Source organism: Sus scrofa, chromosome 3 (genome assembly GCF_000003025.6).
Source record: "Sus scrofa isolate TJ Tabasco breed Duroc chromosome 3, Sscrofa11.1, whole genome shotgun sequence".
NCBI lineage: Eukaryota > Metazoa > Chordata > Mammalia > Artiodactyla > Suidae > Sus > Sus scrofa.
The window spans coordinates 118,765,393-118,778,522 of NC_010445.4; the positions used below are offsets into that span (position 1 = coordinate 118,765,393).

Consider the following 13,130-nt stretch of genomic DNA (forward strand, 5'->3'; position numbering starts at 1 on the left):
GCTACTCCAGCCCTGGGAAATCTCAACCAGGTGCAGGGGTCGCTTAGGGTCCACTAAGGGACAGAATGTCACCCACCTTGCCGACCAAAAGTCTCCCTATGGCCTCTTGATTCTACTTCGGGGAGGGAAGGAAGGGCCCTCACGGACAGCCTCCGACGGGTTCAGACCCCTGGGCCCCAATAGGCAGCTGCCTCTGCAAAGCCCCAAACCTACATCCCTCCCGCCTTTACGATGCCCCTGACACAGTTCTCTGGCTGGGCTTGTCCCCAGCCCAGAGCCCGGCTCCACGCCCGCGAAGATTCCCTGCAGTTTTAAAAGCCTTGTCAGGAATGGCGGGGGCGGGAGCGGGCACCCTGGGAGGCCCGGAGAGTTTAGGAGGAGAAATCTGAGTCCGCCCTCCACGAGTTGAACCATCCCTGGGGCGCCTAGTTTTCCCACAATTAGAGGCCAGGCCGCCGGGGGCTCTCCTGCTTGGGGCGGGGCGGGGCTCCCCCAGCTCCAGCATCCTGACCGCGCGGCGGCGCAGGCGGTGGCGCCCGCGGCCTTTCCCGAGCCGAGCGCAGCCTCTGTGCTCGGCACTCGGCGGCTGCGGAGACCGCTGCGCCGAGCTTTCTTGCAACGGCGACCCCCAGTCCCAGCCTCAGGCAGGGCCCTCTGGTTTGAGAAAGAGGGCGGCTAGGGCTGTGGAAGTTAAAGTGCTCTAGCCTTTCGCTGCCCGTTCCCACCTCCTCTGGGGATGCCTCCTCGCCCTCGGCGGGCTTGAACTCTGCGGTTCCAGAACCCGGTTTATCTCTGTGGCCTTGGCCGGGACGGCTTGGAAGTGCAGCATTCGGAGCCACGCTGCCCCCTGCTGGACAGGCCTGGAGGGGCGGCCCGGGGCCCTTCACTGTACCCTGCCCACAACCCGGAGTAACTCTCCGCCGCGGCCCCTATGCGGGGCCCGATCTTGCCCGCAAAAACCTTCCTGGCTTGTCCCAGGACCCACTGCGAACGAGGGGCTGGGCGCTGCCGGTTCGGGACCGGCCTATGTGATCCCCGATAATCGAGAAAGATCCCAAGCCTTTTTAATCTCGAGTCCGAAAGAGCGAATGGAGTCCAGATCCCAGAGAACTGGGCACGAGGAGGGAGAGTTAATGCGTACTGGGCATCGATTGCTTCAGCCTGAGCGGGCAGCGCAGGCTGTGGTATGGGTTATGCACTTGGCCTCCGCTTGTGCCAGAGCCCAGGGCAGAAGCCACATCCATTTCTCTGCTAGTCCCTTGAACAAGATGAGAACAGTGCGTGGGTACACACACACACACACACACACACACACACACACACACACCTGCAACCCAGGGCTTTGGGCACCTCTGAGGACCTGAGAGCCTCGCTCCTCCTTTTACTCTTTTTGAGGTTCCATCTTTCCCAGGGATTGACCACTGCTGCCTGCTCTGTCCCTTACATTGTGCTTGACTGCCACCACCCCGGGACACACAGAACCTCTGCCAGGACTCAAGGACTATAAAGACTGGGGAATGCCAGGGAGAGTTTTCCTTTCTTGCCTACCCCACCTCTGGTACCATCAATCCCCACCCCTCCATCCCTAGGCCCTGCCTTGGAGAGACTTTCCCTATCAAGTGTGCATTTTTGGAAGAATGAATCCCTAGCGCAGAGGCTGCGGGGTGGGGGCGGGGTCAGTGCTGGGAGTGGGGCGGGGTGCTGCTCAGAGACCTCCAGTGTGTTCACAGTACCTCTGCAATCATCCTGGTGGACCAAGAAGCTACTTCTCAGCGTAGCTCGCTGCAGTCTTTACTCGTGGCAGTGATTCATAGACTGTGCAGTAACAGTGACAGAGAAAGGGCAAGCCTGAGCCCGGGGCCACCAGACCCCACACCCTGTCATACTCTGTGGGTCGCGCGAAAAGGCAATGGAGGCAGTCGGAAATGTTGGGTGGGTTTTATTGCCTGTCCACTCTGTAGGTGGCCAATTTTTCTCAGCTACACCTCTGGAGGATTCCTCCTCCCCTCCACTGCCCCCCCACCCCCGTTTTCAGACATTAAGCTCCTTTGTCTTGCGTGCCCAGCGTGGCTAGGGCCGGGTTACAGGAGCAGAGGAGGTGAGAGTTCAGCTTGGGCCCTTCCCAAAGCTGCTAGGCCTGCGATTTGTGTCCGGTGCAGGGGACGAGGGAGCTACCCGGCTAGACTTCTTTGCTTGGGCGGCTAGAAGGCGCGAGAGACCCTGGGCGCAGCCTGGAGCTTCCCAGCGCTATCTCTGGGAAGCGATTAGGAGTACCCTGGGCGAAAGAACAGCCCGCAGGGGCTTCTTCCCAGAGGAAAAGTTCAAGTTCCACCTCCTCCTTCCGAATTGGAAGTGTTCGGGTTGCACGAAGAGACATTTTCCCGCGGACCTCCTCGTCTCGGGATTCAGGGCTAGCATAGGGTTCTGGGGGTTAAGGAGATGAAAGAGGGCTCCTGGACGCCGCCTCATCTGCAAGAAGGTGGGACAGGTGATATCTCCCCACCCCCACCCCTGGAGCCCTGGTGGCGGAAGAACCGGCTCAAAGGCGTCCCATCCCACCTCTACGTCAGGGCATCCTCCCGCCGACACAATGACGTCACACAGGCAAGAGCACAAGGGCTCCGCGACGCCTGCAGCGTATCTTATTTACGTACTTTCATGACGTCACAAATGGGCCCCGCCTGAAGCGCTGTCATTACTGCTCCCACATTTCCCAGCCCCGCCCCTCGAATCCTGCCCATAGACGCGCCAAGAATCGGTTCATCCCCACCGATAGGATCTGCAGCCCCGAAGCATTGGCAGGTGCTCTTAGAGAAGGAGGGTGCCCAGCAGCCTCTGCCTGCGGGATCGGATGGTTTAGAAAGGTCTCCCAGACCGCAGGGTTTCAGGGCAGGGGCGGCCGCTGGATACTCGCTCCACCCACCTGGCCCCGCCCTACCCGTCGGTCTCCCCGCCCACTGCGCAGGCCCGGCGCGCATGCGCAGAAGGAACTCACCGCCCTGCGCGGCGGGCGTGTGAGCGCTCACTCCTGCGGCGGTCCTCCGCGGTGGTGGGAGATTTCGGTGTCCCGCTTTCAGAGATCACAAATTCAGGGTAACGCTGACCCGGCGGGCGCATCCAGCCGTTGACGTTTGTGAGCGCTGACATTGCCGACGAGGAAGACGGCAGCTCCGGGTTTAATGCCGGCTGGAGACCCTTGGAGTTCCTATGGCGTCTCGAACCCAACGCAGACGGGATCTGACAGAGGTCCCTGGGATTCCAGCTGGCAGGGGTGGTTCGGCCGGGCCCTGCCCTAGATCAGAAATTCCAGTCCATCCTCAGCCTTTTCGGACAGGGTCTCTGAGGCACAGGTCTCAGCCTCCAAGCCGGGCGGAGCTCTTAGAGGCACTGGCTTATCACCCACGCTCTGGGTCTGGCCGCGCTTTCCGGGTTGCCTCCAGAGCCAAACAGATGGTTGGGCCCAGGTTGCATACGTTTGCAATGAAAAATTCACTATGGACATGAGATATTAGGAAGGCGTCAAAGCTGATGTCAATGGCAGAGGAAGAATTAGAAGCTGTGTTTCCTTTGAGGTCTGAAGATCCAGTTCTAGCTTTTCCTAGCACATACAAGCTTCGGGCAAAGCCCCTCCACTTCTAAGCCTCATAATGGGGATGATATTTTTATCGTCTGCCTCGTTTGGTTGATACAGAGGTCAAAGTCATATTTTCCCAATCATTTATTCACTACTTGAACCAAAACTGGACCCTAATGTGTTGCAGAATAACTTGGCATCTATGAAGCACCATGTAAAAGTATTATTAGAAATACTTCTCTCAGCATCCTGAAGTAGCCTGCCTCCCAAGCTGCCTTATTCCTAGGAGAATCTTCCTCCATCATCACTGTACCTAGCCCAGGGAACCTGACAGGGGATGAAAGAAGGGTATCTCACCTGGACTGGTGGTCTTGAAACCTGGAAAAAAATGTAAGTGCCCTACTCACTAATCCTTTGAGACATGTGCTTAGGGAGAAAAAAAAATCACTTTGGGGAGACTAAAGTGTGGGCAGGGACCTGTGTATGTGGCAGGGGTCACTGAATAAGTAACACAGGGTCTTTGACTCTGCAAATACCTCCTACTACATTCTCTTTTGGATTTGTGCTCGAGTGTCCTAGCCTACAGAAAAGCTGGTCGCACAGTACTGTTACATGGACACGTCTGCAGGAAGGTTACCTGGCCACCCGAGTCCTGGCATCTGCTGGTTCCAGCTCCACAAAAGGAATGTAGAATAGAAGGACTAACCCAGAAAAGTGAGGTGGGTTGAGATGAATGCAAGATGAATCAGTTGAGAGTTTGTTTTTCCTTTCCCAACAGCAAGCTGGCTCTTAGTAGCTCAGCCATCTCTGGGGAGGGATAAAGCATAATTAACTTATTTTTAATGTTTGGTTTGATTGAACTCTTTGGCTAGTGAGATAAGATAAGGAGCTTTATCATGACAAGGGCAGGGATGGATTGCTTTTTGTCATTCTCAGGAATGGGTACCACTCAGGCCCTGAAGGTAGATGGTGGCTTGGGATGAGAAACTTTACAGGGGACATGAAAGAAAACTAGAGGAGATGGGGCAGGAGTGTCTAGATTCTCTGCTGCTCCAAGGACCAGAGATGGAAAATGAGCTTCCAGAGAATATGGGCCTTGCCTTGTGTAACGAGATTTACTTGGCAGGTTGGTTTACTTCTTACTGGTCTGGGTCAGGAGCTGAGCATCTTTGCAGTCAGCGTTCTCAGTGCCTCCCACATCTCACAGCATATAGAGCTTCTCCTGGAGGCGTGCAGGAGGCGGAGAACCAGAGCAGGTGTGGTCATGTAGCTATCAGGAACAGTCCCCATGGTGTCCTAATTGGACAGATCAGCCAACACTGAAATATTTGAGCTGATATACTAGGGTGGGTGGGGCGGCCCGAAGAGTTCTTGCAAACTGTCACAGGGATCTGTGTATCATAAGAGCCATCTTTTTAATGATGGGGATCATCTCTAGAGTTTGCTATTCTTTTTTAATTTTCCAATTTCTTTGTCTGTTCATTCCTAACTTTGGCACTTAATGCGTTAAAAACTCCCACCGTGATGATGGCAGAATTGCTGTTTTCTTGTTGTAGTTCTATAAAAGACATGTTTTTGCCTACAATTAATGTATTCCTGGAATTCCTGTTGTGGCCCTGCGGGTTAGGAGCCTGACATAGTCTCTCTAAGGATGCAGGTTTGATCCCTGGCCTTGCTCAGGGCGTTAAGGATATGGCGTTGCCGCAAGCTGTGGCATAGGTCACAGATGCAGCTTGGATCCGGTGTTGCTGTGGGTGATGTAGGCCAGCAGCTGCAGCTCCAATTAGACCCCTAGCCTGGGAAATTCCATATGCCTCAGGTGTGGCCCTCAAAAGAAAAAAAAAAAAAAATCAGGGCGTTCCCATCGTGGCTCAGCAGACAGTGAACCCGACTAGCATCCATGAGGGGATGATTTCAATCCCTAGCCTCGCTCAGTGGGTTAAGGATCCGGCGTTGCGGTGAGCTGTGGTGTAGGTCACGGATACAGCTCAGATCTGGTGTTGCTGTGGCTGTGGTGTAGGCCGGCAGCTTCAGCTCTGATTGGACCCCTAGGCTGGGAACCTCCATATGCTGCAGGTGCAGCCCTAAAAAGACAAAAAGACCAAAAAAAGTAAATAAATAAAATCAATATATTCCCCAAATATAAGCGTATTTTCAACGTACGTATATAACCCCAAATTCGTTTGGCTCTTTACCTCTTCCACCTTCACACTTCTCACTGCTCCTAGGCCTCAGGTGCTCACATAGGCGCAATAACTCTTATCAGCTTTTAGGTACCTGCTAGGAAAACCAGATTACCCATGAGCCCAGCCTGGTCCTTGTTCAGCAAGATCCTGTGGGAGACTTCTCAGTGTGGTGGTGTGGACAGTGGCAGTGCCTGGGACCTTAGCACTATGGGAAAATGGGCAACACTGATAGCGTTTCTCCAGCCAGGAAGCCAGGCAAGCTTTTGCCCATGGCAAATGATAAGTTTTATTTTAATTATCCGAAGTATGTATTTTACTGGGCCTGGGAGGAATGGGAGTGCTGGGGGAGGACATTGGATTTCCATATGTTCCCTCAGCTTCCACCTGCCCCAATATTTTAAACATTTCCAGGCATACGGAAAAATCCAAATAACTTATAATGAACATCAATTACCCACTACTTAAATTCCTCAATTAATATTTTATATACATGCTTTTTCACATTTCTCTCCATCAATCCATCCCTCCAATTTTTAAAAATGAAAATTTACAAACATACCAAATAATTGAAAGAATAGCGCAAGGAACACCCTCATATCTTTTTTTTTTTTTTTTTTTTTTGTCTTTTTGCTATTTCTTTGGGCCGCTCCCACGGCATATGGAGGCTCCCAGGCTAGGGGTCGAATCGGAGCTGTAGCCACCGGCCTACGCCAGAGCCACAGCAATGCGGGATCCGAGCCGCGTCTGCAACCTACACCACAGCTCACGGCAACGCCGGATCATTAACCCACTGAGCAAGGGCAGGGACCGAACCCGCAACCTCATGGTTCCTAGTCGGATTCGTTAACCACTGCGCCACAATGGGAACTCCTGATTCTTTCTTCTTGATGTTCCAGGTTTCCTTCTTTTGTCATTTCCATTCTGTTTTGAGGACCTTTTAAAGCCATTATTTAACAGTAGGTCTGGGTGGAAAATCGTCTGAATTTCCCTTTATCTAAGAAGTTCTTTATTTCTCTTTCATTCCTGAAAAATAATTTTACAAGGTGCAGAATTCTAGGCTAACAGTTCTTTCTTTTCAGCACTTGAAAAATGCTGTGCTACAACGTTTTGGCTTCTATGGTTCTGATGAAAAATCCACTGTCAGTTGAATTGTTTTTGTCATTTATGTAAGGTGTCGTTTCTCTCTTGCTGCTTTCAAGACATTGTCTTTGTCTGAAGTTGGATTATGATGTTTCATAGTATGGATTTCTTTGGGTTTATCCATTTGGGGTTTTGCTCAGATTTTTAAATCTAGTGGTTTTTGTCTTTTGCTATATTTGAAAACATCCTAACTATTATTCTTTTTCACATTTGAAAAATGTTCAGCCGTAATTTCTCCAAATACTTTTTTCAGTGCCATTCTCTTTCTTCTCTATTTCTTAGACTCTAATGACACAAATAGTACAACTTTTGTTATTGTCCCATAGCTTTTTGTGATTCTGTTCACTTTTTCAGTCTATTTTCTTTCTGTTGTTCTAGTTTAGTTTCTATTGTCTCTTCCAATTCACTGATTATTTCCTGCATCCTCGCTATTCTGCTGTTGAGGTTTTTAAAACTTTCAATGATTGTAACTTTTAAATTCTAAATTTTCTTTATGGGTTTTCTTCACATATTCTGTTTTTTTGCTGAGACTTTGTTCTTTTCAGCTGTTTCAGGGGTTCATAATTGTGCACTGAAGTAGTTCTAGGATGGCTGCTTTTAAATTCCTGTCCAATTGCAACATCTGTGTCATCTTGATGTTGATGTCTGTTGATTATCTTTTCTCTTTCAAGTGAACATTTTCCTGGTTCTTGGTCTCACATGTGATTTCCAACTGCACCCTTGAAATTTTTGGGATTATGAAACTCTGGGTCTTATTTAAATCTGCTTTTTGCAAGTCTCCTCCAACTTGCTGTGCCACTGGGGAAGAAGGAGGTACTGCTTTCCTGCCACCACATGGGGTGAAGGGCCAGGCTCTCCCTTGGTCTCCCTTGGCACCCTGGGAGGATGGGGTGGCTCATTACTACTTGGTGGAGGTGAGATTTCAGTCTCTGCCCTTGACCTCCATTGACACCTCCTAGGCTGGGAGGGGAGAGGCCCAAGTCCCTGTTTGTTGCTTCTGCTGGGGGTCGGTGGAAAGCCTGATTAACTCTGGGTGATGGTTTAAGTTCGGCTTCCCACTCCGTCTTCTCAGATACACCTGGGTTGGGGAGGGTGGAGCACCTTTTCACAGCCAGGCAAAGCCAGAAGTCCAGTCTTACCACTCAGTCTTTGCTGATGGGTAATCTGTGGCTTTTTGGGTATCTTGTTGCATAAGTGAACCGATATTTGACTTCACAAGAGTATACACTAAGAGATGGATTTCTTCACACATTTATCCACAAATTTCCTCATCCTGGGATTGCTTCTCCGTTATTGTGTTAAGGTGATCCTGAGTTGCCACTCTAATATGTTGTGGTATTTTAAATTTCATAATGCAAAATCATCACTATGTTTAGACATAAAACGCTCTGGAGTGACACTTTATTATAAAGTGATAAAACTTCTGCCTGCTCTCAAATGTTGGTATGTAGAGTCCCTGTGGATAAAAAAAAAAAAAAAATTGATATTTTTAGATTAGTTGTAACCTCTTGAGTTTTTAAGCAGTAAAGCTGAGTGTTTTATTATATTGTTTATGAAAAGAAAAACATCTAATGTATCTAATGACCGGGAGCATGGATTTTTTTTTTTGCCCTACTCCCTTGTCTGGTTTCCAGATAATAATTTTTCATAGAAATTTGTCCATAGAATTTTAAGCCTCGTAAAATTTTTGGCAATGGAATTTTAAGAAAATAACCAAATTTTCCTAAAATATTAGGTTACTTTCCTTCTCTGTCAAAGTATTTCCTAAAGGGATAGGATTTTTTTTCCTTCTTCTTCCAAAATTGTGTCTTATAGATTTCTTACTATTGCCTTGGTCCGGAGAGAAATAATTACTAAGGCAAAAACTTCTCATCAGTTAATATTATTTATTAAGGTCTATGACTTGTGCCAGAGAGTAGGCTAAGTGTGGACTTTATACACGTCGAGATTGTCAGTCAGTACTTTTTACAGAGATGTGTTGTTACAACCTGATGTTCACTTCTGTCAGGTGGGGAAGACTTAAGGAGATAACCCAGATAAAAGGAACTGGGGAGCAGGGGACCTCTGCCTCAGCACAGTTTTATTGCTAAACTTTGCTGGGTCACATCGGTCAAAGCCCAAAGCATCCCAGAGCCTCAATTTCCTTACCTTTCAATGAGAGTAAAAACACACATCTCTTCTAACTTCTACAGTTTTTGTCAGAGGAAAATTTAAATTTGTGCCACCAATGTAGCTAATATTGTCAAAGATGATCTGCTTCTTTCTATTTATTCTTTAAAAAGTATCTGCAGTCACTTCCAACTTTTCAGCTGCTTTTGGTCGCAAAGATGTCTTAGAGTGAAGAGAATCCGACCACTGCTGGCACAGCTGTAAGAAATTTTCAGACTTCGTATCCTCTACAGGACTGACTATGTCTGATTTTGCTAAGAGTGAGAAGCCCCTTTATTTTTCTCTCCTGGATACTCTGATCTTTAGTTGTTGGGGACTAGCTATGTTACCTTGCAGATTAAGGCGGAAGCCTTGCATGTGGTTTACAGAACTGTGTAGCAGACACACCTGGACTGAAATAGCTGTACTTAGAAAATCAGTATCATGTTTAGGAAATATGCTGAAGCATGTGGATATTCTGACTTGTCCCAGAAGCATAGTAAAAGCCAGCCAAATGCTCTCCAAGTAAGAACAACTACACAGACACAAAATTTGAAATAATGAATGCAAAGGTTTGAATCATAAATATTTATTTCTAGAGGAACAATGAAGGCAAACCTATTTCCAATTTCAGAGGAGGATGGCTCAGTATTGCCGTGTCAAAATGGGAATTTCTGCACGAGGCCATCTGTAGGGGATGAGAAGCCCTGTCGCCACCCTCATGGTGGACAGGCTCTCTTCCTCCGTCCCTGGACTGGTTCTCAGGTGTGACAAGGAACTCACAAACATCTGTGCAGATTTTATCTTCTCTTCGTAATCTTCAGGGTCTGCAGTTAGGGAGTGACCCAAAGCTGGGGATTACATGGACTTTAGCTGTGTAAGATGTTAAGGTCATTTCACAATGGGATGCAAGGTACATTTTTGGCAGAAAAAAATGCAAAACAATGTTGAGAGTTTTTCCATCTAATATTGATTGACTTCCTTGTCATATGGGACACCCTGAGGAGTGCAGAAGGTCCCGTCCAGGAGGGCGTGGGGAGGGGTATCAGTGAGACTCTGCTGGTGTGGCCTCCGAGGAAGCAGGGGAAATCATTCTGCCCTTCCCAGCATGTAGGTTTCACTGTGTTCCACGGTGGGGGGACCGTCTTCAGCCTGCTTGGCTGACATGAAGTTCTCAGAGGTGCCCAGAAAAATCCCCACGTAAATGTGCAGCCAGGAAATTGGCGTATCACTGACTTTCTACTTGGCGTGGTCCTTGAGATCTGCTTCCCGCTGGCCCAGGAGGCATGCCTGTAGCTTGTACAAGGAAAATGTCTTACCCGAAAGTATTCCCATTGGTGGTGGTTTCATAGAAACCTTTGAGTTTCCCTCCCTTTGAAAACAAGACCCTAATTTACTTCCCTTATCTTCTCCCCAGGCTTTCCCTCTTTCTCATGAAAACCATTGCTGAGAGCTGATGTTTAGGATGCAGACCTAGTGGGAAGAGCAACCGCATATGGCGTTCTTACCATATAGAAGACACTGTGTCAGGAGACTGACATGCAGAGATGTTATTCTTTTTAATTTTTTAGATGAGGAAACAGAGGCTCAGAAGTACACATTAGCGCAAGATCACAAGAACCCAGATTCTTCAGACCCTAAAGTCCTTGCACTCACAGGACCCTCTCCCGTCTCCCCGGACGTGCGGTTCACTGAAGTCTCCCGGATTCTGACTCATGTGCCCAGAAGGAAGGACAGAGGGCAGGCCTTCACCTTCTCCTGGAGAGGGAGAGAGCAGCTAAGACTGTGGGCTGAGAAAGTGTTGGGCCTGCCAGGGTGTGTGGAGTGCAGGCCTGGGAAGGATGAAGGCTGGGATTCTAGCCTTGACCTCCAGGTGCAAGGTAGAGGCCCTCCTCCTGCCCCTAAGGACAACCTGACAAGGTGTCTCATTCAGGCTGGAGCCCCTTCTGGGAGAAGGGGAGTGGGGGTGCGTGTGGCTGACCCCTGCCTGCACTCAGGCTCTCCAGCCTCTTTTCCGTCAGGAGACGGTGCAGCTTGGTCGAGAGGGTGGTGCGGGTGTAGGAGGCTCCTGTGCATTTCTGGTCATTTCTCTGGCTAGAGTGTAAGCTGTGTGCCTAGTGATGGTGGGGCACCTAAGCTGGGCTTGTCGTGGGCTGATGGCGGTGTGGAGTGTATGGTCCCAGATGGGTCTCTGGTGCTGTCCTGGTGGACCATGGCTGTGACTTTCCACTGCCCTTCAAAGGTTCATTTGTAGTTGAGGCACCAGTGATCTGTGTGGCCGAAATACAGCTGGAGAAGGCAGTCGAGTAACTTAGGTCACCCAGACTAGACCCCTCACCTTCACTGTCTGGTCGGGGCCTCTGCCCCTGGTGCTGCTACAGAAACCTCACCCTTCTCACAGCACATTATGGCTGTCTCTTTACTTAGAGATGGCAGGTTCCTCGGGGACACAGGATCGTTGTGCTGGCCTCAGGATTCCCAGTGGCTTTGGTGACACTTGAGCCTGAGATGCTCCTCACTAAGGTAGAACCCAGACAACAGCTTTGGCCCAATTACAGGAATGAGGAAAACCATGGAAAGTGGGGAAACGAAGGTAAATGGTTGATTGTATCTCTGGGAAGTGTCTTTCTGCTCCTCTGGGCTGCGAATGAGAACCTTGAGTGTAAAGGGGAGTAGAAGGGACTGTCTATGCTGCCTGCACCCTGGCTCCAGCCAGAGAGCTGAGGCTGGCTAGAGCGGCTTCCCAGAAAAGGGACAGCAGCTTTGCTCGGGGGCAAATCCTATGTTGCCTTTTCAGATAATTTTAATCTGCTCTCGTGCAGGCTGCACCTATTATTTCCATTTTACCTTGTATTTAAAGTGAAACCCCTGAAAATTCAGAAGGCAAATAAAGCAATCCTGCTAATTTCATGAAGATGAAACTGTAACAGCAGCTTTTATAGAGTGTGAGCCACTCACTGAGAACCTGGTAGCCAGAGAAGGAGAAGGAAGAGGTGTGCTATGACTCATCCCACGAGGCCAGAACTTCCTCTAGCTTCCTCTAGCATGTAGAGATTCTGGAGGGAGGGGGAGCTCTGCTATGAAGGAACCTTCCAGAAACTGCAGCCCTGTGAATTTTCCCTTTGACTTGCCTTGTTTCCTTTCTCCTTGATGAGACCAGAAGAGTGACATGGCTGTCAGAAAACGCTGGTCCCTGTGGGTTGGCGAACATCTCCCACTGGTACCTCTGTGCCAAGGTTCCTCTGTGCCAGGGGGTCTGTGCCGAGGACAAGCCTCTGTCTGGTGCCCTGTGAGGCATGCAGCCTATCTCCAAAGTTAGTCGGAACGCAGGGGAGGGAGGGCCCGTCTGTCCTCTCAGTAATCCCCTTGTCACCGCCACCTCCGAAGCCTGCTCACCCCAACAGAGGGGATGTGATGGGCAGCCTGTCAAATAGATTGTGAGTGCATTAGCAGGATTAGCGGTGAAGACAAATAATTCAGTGTCCCAAAGTTCATTCCCAGCCTCTGAGTGGTCTGCTTGGCTGCCAGAGTGAGCAGGCGCAGGCTTCAGAATTCTTGTCACCTGAAGTTGGCCTCAAGTGGTCAGAGGCACAGTCGTCCCACTGTGTTTGACTTGTGGTTATGTGTTTTTATTCCACAGCAGAACTGAATTCATAGTATTAGTGTAAAATACTGTGTAAGGGTTCTTTAGCTTCTTACTGATAAACTAGCTGAAGTATTATAACAGCCCCTCATAACCAGATGCTTTGTTCTTGGCAGTGATGGAAGCATTAGCAATTTTATTTTTGCTTGTTGAAGTCATAAACTCTCACTGTGGAAAAATTGGATCAGAAAAGTATGAAGGAGAAATTTAAAATACTTAATCCTTTCACCACTTATTTACCTCTGATACCATTGTGTTGTATTTTAAGGCAGTCTTTTGCCTATGCACATATATATGTGTGTGCGTGTACACATATGCATATGCATATTTATACATATATGTACACATGTGTATATGCATATATATGTGTATATATATATACACACACACATATATAGAACAAAATTGCAATTATATTGTATATTGGATTTGGTTTCCT

At 48.9% G+C, this 13,130-nt stretch overlaps 2 long non-coding RNA genes across 2 annotated transcripts in view; one reads left to right on the plus strand and one right to left on the minus strand.

The window, feature by feature from the left end:
• LOC106509896 lies at positions 1,923-3,078 on the minus strand. Its single transcript, XR_002342968.1, has 2 exons — positions 2,996-3,078; positions 1,923-2,469 (listed from the first exon to the last, which is right to left on the minus strand). It is a non-coding gene; the product is annotated as an uncharacterized LOC106509896 (long non-coding RNA).
• The window catches only part of LOC106509893, a 164,770-nt gene continuing 154,108 nt past the window's right edge, over positions 2,469-13,130 (plus strand). The window contains exon 1 of the long non-coding RNA XR_002342967.1: positions 2,469-3,964. This is a non-coding gene — a long non-coding RNA (uncharacterized LOC106509893). The remainder of the gene's footprint in view (positions 3,965-13,130) is intronic.